General features: G+C 46.7%; 1 protein-coding gene across 13 annotated transcripts in view; it reads left to right on the plus strand.

Annotated features, from left to right (window-relative positions):
* RIMS1 (regulating synaptic membrane exocytosis 1) overlaps window positions 1-12,695 on the plus strand; it is a 1,643,460-nt gene that overhangs the window by 472,641 nt on the left and 1,158,124 nt on the right. The window lies entirely within an intron of this gene.

Below are 12,695 nucleotides of genomic sequence, written 5' to 3' on the forward strand. Positions count from 1 at the left end.
ATTTTCGACTTTCGAAAAACAAACTGTAATACTCCGCAGCTTCCACTAGATGTCGGCCTATGCACAGCATGTGAATCTAAGCAGATACAAGCATCAGAAATACGATTACGGTGAGTAATGTATCCCATATACAAGGATCACAGAATTTTATATGCTATATGTGGAATATTTTAGGGTTGGAAATGAATTACTCTGGAGTGGCCCCCTCTGGGATTCCAGTGGATTCCTCCAGTTATTGCAGAGTGTGCCTGGGATGGCAACACTTTAGCTGATTTATATGTACCCACTTGTCTTCCCCTTCCACCAGACTGCCTTTGGGGATGCAGATCTTATAGGCAACAGGGGAGATCTTGTCTATAATTTCAAACGGTCCCTTCCATGTAGGCAAGAATTTTCGCTGGTTGGCCTGGTTCCTTTGGAAATTGTATAGATAGACCCGATCACCCACCTTATATTCCTTTCGGGTAGTTTTCAAATCATAGTGGGTTTTCATACTCTCAGCTGATCTTTCTAGATTCCGCTGAGCATAGGCAAAAGCATGCTGAAGGTGTTTCCTTAAATTCTCCACATACTCATGAGTTGTGGAGGCATTTATCAGTGTCTGCCCTTGAGTCCTGTAGAGCAAATGCTGGGGAAGCACCATCTTGCATCCCGTCATCAACTCAAATGGTGACATTTTAGTTGCAGATAAAGGGGTAGATCTGATGGCCATTAGGACCAGAGGTAATCGGATATCCCAACTTGGCCCAGAATCTGCCACAAACTTTTTTAATATGCACACAATGGTTCGGTTGTATCTCTCCACTGCTCCAGAAGAAGCTGGCCTGTAAGCAATGTGTAGCTTCCTTTTAACCCCCAGTATCTCCCACATCTTTGTCATCACTTCACTGGTGAAGTGGCTACCCCTGTCTGACTCAATCCTTTGAGGTAGACCAAAACGGGAAAAGATGTGGGTAATCATCAGGGCAGCTGCTGTTTCTGCCTTGCAGTTTGGGGCTGGGAGACATTCCACCCACTTGGTAAACAAGCATGTAACGGTCAACATGTACTTGTTTCCTCTAGACGAGCGGATTACAGGGCCTGCAAAGTCGATTTGCAAATCTGACCATGGCAGTGTCATCCCCCTCTTTTGGAGAGGCGCACGGTGTGTGAGGGATGATGGCTGAAATTGTGCACACACAAGACACCCCTTCAAGTATTGGTCGAGGTCCTGCCCCATGTGTGGCCAGTATGCAACCTCTCTTAAGATTTCCAGTGTTGTGTGAAACCTCCTATGACCAGCGGTGGCCGCATCATGGGCGTGACTTAACATCAGGCTTCGGAATGAGGTAGGAACCACCCACTGATCGTGGCCAGCTTTGGATTTCCTTACCAGCAAACCGTCTTGGATTCGGAACATTTTTGGACATTTCATCAACACTCTTAGGTCCTCTTTCCCAATGTAATCGGTATCCGTCAGGGGAAAGTTCTCAGGGTCCTCAAGGTGTTGGTAAAACTTACCAATAATTGGATCCCCCTTCTGAGCTGTAATTAAATCAGCATAAGGGGTCTCCTTACTCCATTGTGCAGTTGAAAGATCATTGTGAGCATTTGTCTGGGACCTAGTGATAGCAGTGACCTGGATTTCCCCCAACAGGGACTCGTATTTCTATTAGATCCCCTTGGATGGCCCCGGTTTTGGCCAACTGATCAGCTAAGTCATTTCCAGTTTTGTCTGGTTCCTCTACTTTGGAATGACCCTTGATCTTTTTCCAGTAGATGGTCATCCCATTCGATGTGACCAGATCATCAATGTTTTGGATTAACTTCCCATGTTTCAAGGGTTTGTTATTAGCACATAACATGCCTCTGGTTTTCCAATTAACGAGGTGCTCCACGAACCCGTTCCGTACATAATCCGAATCTGTGATTATGACCAGTTCATGAAGTTGATGTTGGACAGCAGTGAGGATGGCCTGATGCACAGCCATCAATTCTGCCACCTGACTACTTCGGGGACCAATTTTGTATCCAGCAGAGGGTTCTGGGGACTCATTCACCCATGCATTCCCTACGCCGGCCACCAGTTCTTTCTCCCCGTTGTCGTCAACATGGTACGAGCATCCATCCACATAGACAATGGGCATTCCCTCACACTTGTCTTCTTCAAAGACTTTGTGTGGGGAATTAAGGTATGCCTCCATGTTGTCCTTGATTTTTAGACTTTCGTCCTCGAGACAGTTTTCTCTGGCACAATCATGCAAGTCAGCCAGAGCTTGCGCGAGGGGACTCTTCTTGTTTTGGCCATATCTGACCTCTACAGGAAAGCCTTGCATTGACAGAATCCAGGAAGTAATTTGGGAATTACTCACATTTCCGGCCCGGATTCTGTCACTTTGGAGATATTGCAGAGGCTGGTGTGGAGTCTCCACTATGCTGTGTTCCCCCTGGATAAACGGGCGGTAATTCTTCAATGCCCACACCGTTGCCAGGAGTGCCTTCTCACAATTGTTGAATTTTTCCTCCACAGAGGATAAAGTTTTGCTCACATAGGAGATTACTTTATTGACCTTGTCATGCTTTTGGTATAATACTGCCGTCCAGCACGTATTAGAGAACCCCGTCTCCAGGAAGAACTCCTTGTTTCTGACAGGGTAAGCTAGGCAAGGCGCTTGTGAGAGGCTTCTTTTGAGTTGTCTTACCGCCTCGGATTGTTCTGGACCCCATTCCCACTTGACCCCCCCCCTTCAAGAGATGAATCAGGGGTCTAGTGATCTCTGCGTAGCCTTCAATGAACTTTATGCTGTAATTAGTCAGTCCAAGGAGGCTCCTTAGTTCCCACAGAGTTGTGGGGTCTTTCAGTTTCTGGAGTGCTTCCACTTTCTTTTCTTGGGGACAGAGACCATGAGGAGTAATCTCATGCCCCAAGAAATTAACACAGGTTCTACACCACTGTGCTTTCTGAAAGGAAAGTTTTGCTCCGGCGGCCCTCAATTGCGTCAGAACATAACAGATCTCTGCTATGTGTTCTTCCACAGATGAACTTTTGATCATCTACATAAGCCAGGTTACCCCTCGCACCCAGGTCGGGCATGGCCTTATGTAGGAAAATGTTGGATTCATTGCCGGAGTTGAGGTATCCGAAGGGAGTCCGGGTCCATGTGTACTGCTGGCCCCCAAAGGTAAAAGCCAGTTTGTATTGGTCCTCCCTACTGACAGGCACGGTCCAGTATCCATTGGTCAGGTCTATTGCTGTGAATACCTGTGACCCTTGAATCTGGGCCAGCCCTTGGTCAATGTAGGGCAGAGGCCATCGGGAAGTATGGACCCGTTTGTTGAGCTCCCTAAGGTCGGCGCAGAGTCTCCACTGGCCGTTTGGCTTCAATATTCCCAGCACCGGATTATTGAAGGTGCTGTGTACTGGACGGATTATTCCCCGGGACTCAAGGCTCTTAATTATTTCAGTAAGGGACTCCATGGATGCGAGAGGCAAACGATATTGCTTCACAAACACTGGAGTCATTCCAGGGTCCGTGGGAATTGTTGTGGTGTGGATGCCGGTGCGACCACAGTCATATGAGTCTACCGCAAAGAGATCTTGGAAATCCAAGAAAACTTGTTTCAACTTTTGCTTCTGTTACAGAGTCACACAGGCATCAGCTAGGTTGACTCTCTCTTCCACCATCTGCCTGAAGCCTGGAAAGACTTCTGGTTTGGCTATCTCAGCGGCCTCCTCCAGCTGGGTGGAGAAGTCCCTGGTCAGAGTGCTGATTTGGACTGGAGGCTTCAGGTGGGAAAGGCAGCCCTCATGGACCTGGAAAATCACCTCATCCCTCCTGAAGTCACAAGTCACATCTTCCTTACCATAAGGGCAGGAAGTGTACACCAGGAAGTTCCCCCCATGCCGGGTGAAAATCCTGTCTGGTGTTGTATTGTCCTCACTGTCACTGTCAAAACAGTCCTTAGGGATCGGTCTTAACAGTTCATTTCCTAAATCAATGGAAAAATGTCGGTCATCAACCGCCATTCCAATAATGGTGCCTGCGGCTAGAGTAATACTCTTTAAGTCACTGTTATCCACCTCTATTGGAATGGTGTCATGTTCTATGTTGACTAATGGTGTTGGGTTTACCCCAACCCTTGCTGTTGGAGAGAAGCATTTAGATGTATGTAAGCATCAGGGTTTTTCAATTTTTTTCCTCTTTTAACTTTCACTTCCAGGGAGAATTGTCGGGTCTTTTCTGGGATGGTGACTTCCTCTTTAATCTGAATTTCAACTGCATAAGGTAGCAATTGAGCTGACCTAAATGCTTTTTCTGAATCATCAAAGCCCATGGGATTATCCGCTAATCGGGACCAAGCTTTGAAGTTTATTAGGTCCAAACTAATGGCAAAGCGATTGAGAATGTCACTGCCTAAGTAAAAGGCGGCAGTGACGTCTCGCACGACCCACCAATTATGGACTATGCTTTTGTTGCCAATGGAGATTTTGAGCATACACCTGCTTGGCAGGAGATGTTTGGAATTAGGTGCTTCCAGGTCCATTTCCCATGTGTCTATCAGTTTAAATGTGGGAATGGCTGGATCTTTTGGGGGTTGGTGGAACATGGCTTTGCTGATGAAGCTCTTACCGTTGTTCACACACACTCGAGCGAGAACAGAGTCCTTCCCATCATTTAACTGAACAGGGATGAACAACTGCTCTCCAATTTGCTGAATATCAGCCAGGCTCTGAGCTGATTTCACATCTTTCTGGACTATAGGAGTGGGAGTTTCTGATTGTGGATTAGTAAAGAATTTCAGGGTGTTTCCTTCCAGTGTGGAATACCACCTTAAACTTGAAGGAAGGTTTATTTTCAGAAATAGAGAGGACCCCCCATCACCAGTCTGTTGTCCTACTGCTATTACTGTCACGTCTGGAGTTTGGTTGTTCTGGAAGTGAAATTCTACTTGGTCAGATTTTTGTTCAACCATGTGGCAGGTGCCTTTTAAACTAACATGGTTGACACTCTGTTTTAATTTTATTGGTTGGCTAGTCTGGGTCCAGAGGACCTTGTTTACACAATCTATTAGGGGTGACAACCTACTCAGGAGGTCATTCCCTAGTAAACAAGGGGTGCCCTCTGGAGTCACTACTATGACCGGGTGTTTCACCTTGTGTCGCCCAATTTTAATGTCCAAGTCTGCAGTCCCCTCAACGGGAATTTCCTTCCCGTCAAAGTTCTGCATTTGTCCAGGAAGAGAGGTGAGAGGAATTCGGTAACTCTCCCCCCTTCCTGCATTTAGTTCCTCAAAGGCCCTTTTGGACAGAAGGGTAGCTTGGGATCCAGTGTCCACCAGTGCCAAAATTGTACCCTGCCCCTGTACTTGTACCGGGGCATAGTATCTTCCCTCCTTCTCCTCAAGGGGGCACAGATAATGCACATTTTTGGACAACTGGTGGGCTAACTTTCTGGTTTTGGACATTGCTAGCGAAGAGATTTGGGCAGAATTCTGTGGAGAGCCTGGGGAATCTGAAAGAAAAAGTTGGCAACTGGAAATGGTTTCGGGTTCTGGGCCCCCCCCCCCTTTTTGGAGGCAGTCCTCAGGATGGGTTTGACCCACGGGATTTTGGTATTGTCGGTTCTGGGATGAGATGATGGGCGGCGGTAGCTCAGTCTCCACATCTCCCCAGTCTGAATTGGCATCCCTTGGGACCCATTCTTCCTTGGGAGGAGTTCCCCCATCTCTGAAGGAGAAGATACTTTTCCCAGGATCTTCTGAGGTTCCCTCTCCCTCAAATTGGAAGACCTGTACCTCCTCCACAAATTGGGTCTGTTTGGGTCCTTTGTTTCTCCTACCTCCTCTCTGCTCCTTGGGTGGCAGACTTTCAGGGGTAGGAGATTTTGTTTCAGATTCCTGGTTTTCCAGGGGCTGTTTACAAGTTGGGAAGGAAGCTTCCTCCAAGGCTTTACACCCCCCTTCCCCTTGTGCCTCCTCCCTGGGAACCGGTGGGTTATCGGGGTGCTGCCCCCGTCATTGTTCTGGAGCACCAGGTCCAGAGTTTGGGGCATTCTGCGGTGGCATGCTCATCTGAGGGTTCTGTTGAGCCCTCAGTATGTGACCCAGATATCGTGCCATATTTTTGACCTGGCGCTCAAGTTGTGAAACCCGCTCAGGCTGATACGGTGCTCTATTTTCTCCCCTGGGCTGATCCCGGGAAGGGTAGCTATCCCTTCTCTGGTAGTACCCCTGGTTGGGAAGATTTTGGTACCCCTCCACCCTTGGCCTCCCCTCTCCCGGATTAGGTTGTCTGGGCTCAGGGAATTGGGGAAAGAAGGATGGATGATTTTGGGGCTGGAAATTGGGTGGATACCTGGGGAAAAAGTTCTGCCCAGGATTTGGTGAATTTCTGCCCTCCTCGGGGAAGTTAGGAGGGAAGTTCACCGGGTCAGGAGCTTGGCTGGATCCCCCCCCTTGGGCTGGAGGAGTCCACACATAACCCAGGATTGGTCGGTTTCCCTTGTAGCGGGGACTTACATAGTCAGGGGGCCGGGGGACCCCATTTTTGGGACTACCTCCTCAACTCCCTGTCTGTGACTGGCCCGAGGGCCTTCTGGGCTGTGAATTATTTGGTGCAGGCAGGTTATTAGGCCCCCCCATCTACAAATCTAAAACGGGGGCAACCTTTACCTCTGCCACCTTGGCAGCAGCAGGGGTGCTGTTGGTTTTGGGGTTTTTCTGCGCATTATTTTCATTTTCGATGAGCTTCTGCACCTCATAGATCCGGGTAGCCTGTTCAATGACCCAGTCTAAAGATCTTTTCTCATGAAAATCTCTCACAAGGTGGGTCATTATGTATTTGGGTAAGGCATGGAAAAACGTATTGATAAATTCCTGCTATCCGTGCGCACCCTTCTGGTGGTCTGCGCAAAAGCACGCTTTAATTCTTGCACAAACTCTTGTGGGGCCTGATCCTCCCCACATTGTAAATTGTAGGCTGCCTTGCGAGCCTCTTGAGGATTTCTGTGCACAGAAAAATGTTTCAAGATGGCCGCCCTGTATGTGGACCACCTTGAATGGTTTTGATCCTCCAGCCCCGCAAAGAAACTGGAGTATTCTGGTGAGAAGGTCCACTTTACATATTGAATACAGCTTTGGCTGTCCTTCAAATGGAAAGTCTCCATCATTTGCTCATAGAGCTCCAATTGTTCCCAAACAGAATACTTGGCGTTCTTATGATAAGGCGTGATGACACTCCTTATTGCCTTTATTTGTTTCAAAAGCAAGGCCCTTTTTGCCTTATTGGCCTTTTTGGTTCGGGTAACCCTGGTCATTCATCCTCCGACTCAGAAGCGCTGCTCCCAGAGGTGCCCGTCTGATCTTCCAGGTTTTCCCGGATTCTGCAAGCCTGGGAATGGCTGGCAGAATGTGGGGACCTGGTCTCCTGTGTCCTGTAATGCTCAGAGGAGTCTTCAGACCCCTACTTGCTGCCAGGATTTGATGGGTACTCCCCCACTGACCTAACTGGGCAGAGGTTTTCAGGATGCCCTTAATGGGCCTACTCTCCTGGGGTTCCCCACTAAATTGCACTGTGCTTGGGTGCCCATACCCGGATGCCCGCCCATCCATTCCTGGGAGGTACTGGCCTATGAGCCCCATACTTCTAGCTGGATAGTAATCTGCCATCTCCGTGGCCCTGGGCTCATGTGCGCGAGGGGATATGGGGTGGCAGAGTCCAGGGACTGGGAGAGATGAAGGCCTCTGGTACCAGGGCTCCTGAGGTTATGCTCAGGCGTTTCCCTTTCCCAGCGCACCTCGTCTCTATCAGCCCCTGCTCCCTGTTGCAATGCAAGAGCCTGCGCTTTCAGTTCCTCAGTTAAGGCCTTACTAGATTCTATCAGTCTCTCCTGCATAGCTACCTGTTGCTGGAGCCTATCATTGTGCTGACAGAGAGCCTCATTTTCTCTCTGTGCCTCCTGATTGGTCCTGGAGTACTGGGCCAGTCTCTGCTGCAGGAGGGTTACCTCCTGAGCTGTGTCCTTATTGGCCTGCTCCTTTCTTGCCAGAGCATCCTCCACCCTCCTGGTGTGCTCTAACAAGTTCTGGTGTTCTTTTTGGAGGTCACCCAGTCCCTGGAGGGCCAGGTGATTTTCTTCCATTTTCCTTTTTAAGTTTCAGACTTCCTGGCCTAAGGTATCCCTTTCCTGACTAAGAGTCTGCATCTGTGCCGCCAGGTCGTCCCTTTGCCTTTGGAAGGCACCAGCTTTCTGGCGCTCCTGGTCAAACTCTGCCTGGGTATCCAGGTCTTTCAAAATCAGTTTATTGCTCTCTGCCTTCTCCCTATCTAGGTGGCTTTGCAGGGTGACTACCTGCTCGGCACATGCCCTATTGAAATCTAATTGTTGCTCCAGCTTTTTCTGGCTCTGCAGTAGGGAGTCCAAACCTTCTTGGTACTCCTTCTGCAAGGCCAGAAATCTGGTATCCTGGTCCGCCTTTTCCTGTTGCGGCACATCCATATCCTCCTTTATTTTAGTGATGTACTGTCTGCTGTCCTTTTCTGACTCCTGGTCCCTGAGCAGCCTCTGCTCAGAAGAGTCCAGATCAGATTGGGCCTTCTCTAACGCCATCTGTTGCCTATTTGCCAGATCTTGGCCTTCAGCACATTTGTCCTGCATGGCTGCCATATATAGATACAAATATGCCGCTATCCTGGAAATCTTATTATGTTCATCTTTGGCTTTAGGGGCCATATATAGTTCACTCAGGGCTACATGTAGGGGACCCTGATCTCCCCATATATCTGACCCTGTTTCAGTGAACTGTTGCGCGATTGCCTGCAACCAGACCGTTTTGTCCTGATGAGTCCACTCACCTCTCACAAATAGCTTATGTAAGAAGTGCTCTCTGGCTATTTTCATATCTACCAAGTAGCCATTCTGGAATTTGAGTTCATTCCTGACTTACAGAAGTTTGTATTTTATTTTGCAAAACAGACCTTTTCCTTAGAACGTTCCTTTGAGGGATGCTTTCACAGTGTAAAACAGCGTGGTGATCTAACCGGATATGTGTATCTGGTCAGTTGGCACACTGTATTAATCTGCACAAGTGGTAAATCTAACCCAGAATATCCCGGACGAGCCCCCACTTTTGTAAGCGATATTCAATCAACACTACAGCTAAGTCAATGCCTAGTCTGGGATGCTGAGGAAAGCCCTTATTGATGTATTTTTATATCCAGTTCAGTACTCTGGATGACAACCCTTGTATAACACCCCCCTCTTAGAATCCCCCTGACCCCACTGAGCCAAGAAGTAGGTTTGTTTTGCAAATTAAAAGGTTTATTTGAAAATGTAAACAATATATATATCACACTTCTATAAATAAATTGATAATGGATATTATACTTGTGAATATGAGCAGTAATCAGCAAGAGGTAACTATGAATAGGAACAGAAGAACAAGGTGGGAAAGAATGCTTTATATGGTTCAAGGAAACGCAAGGTGGAATAAAATGCAGTACAGAAATAACTTGTTATGATTTTAGCAAAAGGCAATACGATAACTTTTTCTTTTGAAAATTCACTCCCCCCCCTATGCAATACCAGAAATGGAAGGAGAGCACACAGTCTTCAAGAATCCCAGCAAATCACACTTTATAATGCAATACACAGTTCAAGTTCTCCCAGCAAGCTTAGGGAAAACAGGGATGAGTTTTAAACACAGGCGAATTACTTTAATGTGATTTGCAAGCAAGTGAAAAGGTGCTAAAATTGCTTTTAATTCCCTCTAGAGGTTCAGGGTAGGTGATGGCTACTTTATATTAGTTCAGGCTCACTTTAACAATACTCTATGAATGATTAGCAGATTGCAAACAAATTTTAGCAAAGAGAAGCAAAAAGCTGCTGATTTCTATAGATGAAGAAATTGGGCCAAATCGCAAATTGCGGTAAATTTCGCGAGTGCGTGTCTCGCGATTACGGGAAAAGTATAGGGAGTAGGAAGTCGGTTCTAGGTTCGTTGGAAAGCCTAGATTCTAAGCTTCTAAATTTCGTTCCTAGCCCAAACGATTCCAGAGATACGGACGATTAAATAAAGGTAGTTTTTCGGATTTAAAGTAAACTCAAAATGACAGGTGGCAGCTTGCAGCTGCAGAATTGACAGGTGACAGTTGTGCAGCTTTAAAAATGACAGATGACACGATTTCTAGGAGGCAGTTCTACTTAGGTTAAAATAGTTTGGATTAGATTATTTTAACTAAGAGATTGGTTCTGCACAGTTCTGCTAGGTACTCACAATATAAATTTGAACTAGGCCTCGTCACGGATCTGGTCAACACGTCCGGCTGCGGTTCTGTCTGCGGTTCTGTCTGCTCGGCGGGTCAATCAGGCACCGGTTCTGCTCACAGCGATCTGGGTCAGCTCTGCTCTGCTGGTCTAGCCTCTCTGGATTCTGGATGTAACACTGCTTTCTGGGTACTGCTACAGGTTCTTGCAAAAATTCTCGGCAAAAATGCAAACAGCTCGCCCGGCTGTTGAATAGTTTGGTTAGTTTTGAGGCCTGCTGAAGAGGATTCAGCTGGTGGATTCAGGCCTCTCTGCTACAAATTCTGGAGTTAATTTCTGCTACAGGTTCTGGAGATTGATGGATTTGAAGTCTGGATCTCTGGATGTGAAGTCGTCGGTCAGCATGCTCCGCAGCAAATGGAATTGAATGTCTCTACCTGTCCCAGCAGTCTCTTTTTATGTGTTTTGGAAAGTGGGTGTGTGCGTTGGTCATACCTAAACCTGCCCCTCTCACTTATCATTGGCCAATTCGTCCTTTCTCCCTTGATTGGGGGAAGGAAATGTGAGTCAGAGTGATGCTGTAGGTTTTATGGTCAGAGGATCCTCCCCTGGTCAGTTTGCCCACAAATCTATATTTGATTCAAATACATCTTTCCCAATTTGTTGAAATTACATGTACACATTATATATTCCTTATGGTCCATGCTTGTCCACCTCTGATCTTCCTGGGGGCTTGCATTCAAAAATGACAACATTTTGCGCTTTTTAACTGGTTTTGCAATATCGGACATTTACCCAAAATGACACACATGTGCGCAAGGAGTATGGACATTAATTGATGAAGTGGCAGATTTTTAACATGCAGACATTTGGAGTAAGACCCTATTTTCCGCTAGCAACCCCCCAGAATACACCACAGGGTCCTAACGCCTCTTAAAATGTGCACCGAAAAATCACAAAAATAATGATATTACTTATATAATTCTGACAAGTCCTCACTATGAGTTATCTATCTTTTTAAAATTATGCTCTGGTCAAAAAGGGGTGTTGCTTCCCACATCACAGGGTGGAATAACTGGTTTATCCACTTCCCCCAAGCCAGCTTGTTCACAGAGGCACAGCTGCCCCCCAGTTTCTCCCAAGAGGAAGCTATTTTACGACGCCCCCAATATAACATTTGCCTGAGTCAAGGAAGTTGCATTGTTCTGCCCCTTCCAGTTCCCAGGTGCTCCACCCCTAATCTAATCAGAGAGGTGAACTCCTTTTGGCAAGGGGCAGCAGGATGCAGCTAGGCCTGGAAAGAGTGGCTGTTGATCCCGTTTCAACTCCTGTCGGGGGTAGTTGTCAGGCAGAATCCAGTTTCATTAAGCCAGGTTTCAGCTAAATGTTACTTTACTTCCCAGTTTAAATCAAAACTTACATTTTTTACATGTACATTAAATAATTACTTCCTTCAAGTCATTTCAGAATATAGTTTTACATTGTATCCACCTCTTAGCAAGTTTTTTCTTGGCCTGTTGTTGGTTCCTCTGTTCAGTTTTACACAAACGTCTGGTGGTTTTAAAACGCCGGCTTTCTGATAGTGGTGAGTACGGGTATTGCAACCATTTTTGGGATTAGGAAAATGAATTCCCCACAGTTCTGGGTTGCTTTTGGCAATCAGCATTGCCATTCCCAATGGTTTCAGGCTACTGTGTGTGTAGCCCAATGGTGGTTTTAGGGAGTGCCCTCCTGTGCTCACAACATAGGCAAAAATAGGTGGCAGTCTATTCTTCATGTTTTCCCTGTGCACTCTCTGGGGAGTTCTGGCCATCATGATGTTTTCCATGCCAGTACTGCACAGTTTTATGGTAGGGCTTGGATGCATGGGTAAAAACATCCCACACACCCCATATCCAAATTATGAGGTGTAGCGCTTTGAATCCTGCAGAATTAATGCCACTAACCATAAAAGAAATTGGGAAGAATGAATCACCCCCCCAAGATTACTTAATGGTCACTGAGGAAGAAACCAAGGGAAGAGTTGATGTAAGTGATATTCCACAGAAAGAGCCGGATGGAGTGTTATTTTGTGACGGCTCATGTTTTAAATTACCACATGGCACGACAACTGCCACATACGCTATCACTACTCTAGAGAGTGTTGTAGAAAGTAAAAGAATCCCCTATAATTTAGCACAAGCCGCGGAAATAATAGCATTGACCAGAGCCTGCGAGATTTCTGAAAATTTGAATGTGAATATATATACTGATAGTCAGTATGCTTTTGGAGTAGTTCATAATTTTGGTCGACTCTGGGCTGAGAAAGGGTTTCTGACATCACATGGCGCCAGAATTCAACATGGCCCTTTGATTGTACGATTGCTGTCTGCACTCACGTTTCCAAAGCGCCTAGCAATAGTGAAATGCGAGGCACATAAAAAAGTAACATGCAAAGTAGGAGAGGGAAAC

The sequence above is a fragment of the Ambystoma mexicanum genome, chromosome 4p (genome assembly GCF_040938575.1).
Source record: "Ambystoma mexicanum isolate Mex_15411 chromosome 4p, UKY_AmexF1_1, whole genome shotgun sequence".
Lineage (NCBI taxonomy): Eukaryota > Metazoa > Chordata > Amphibia > Caudata > Ambystomatidae > Ambystoma > Ambystoma mexicanum.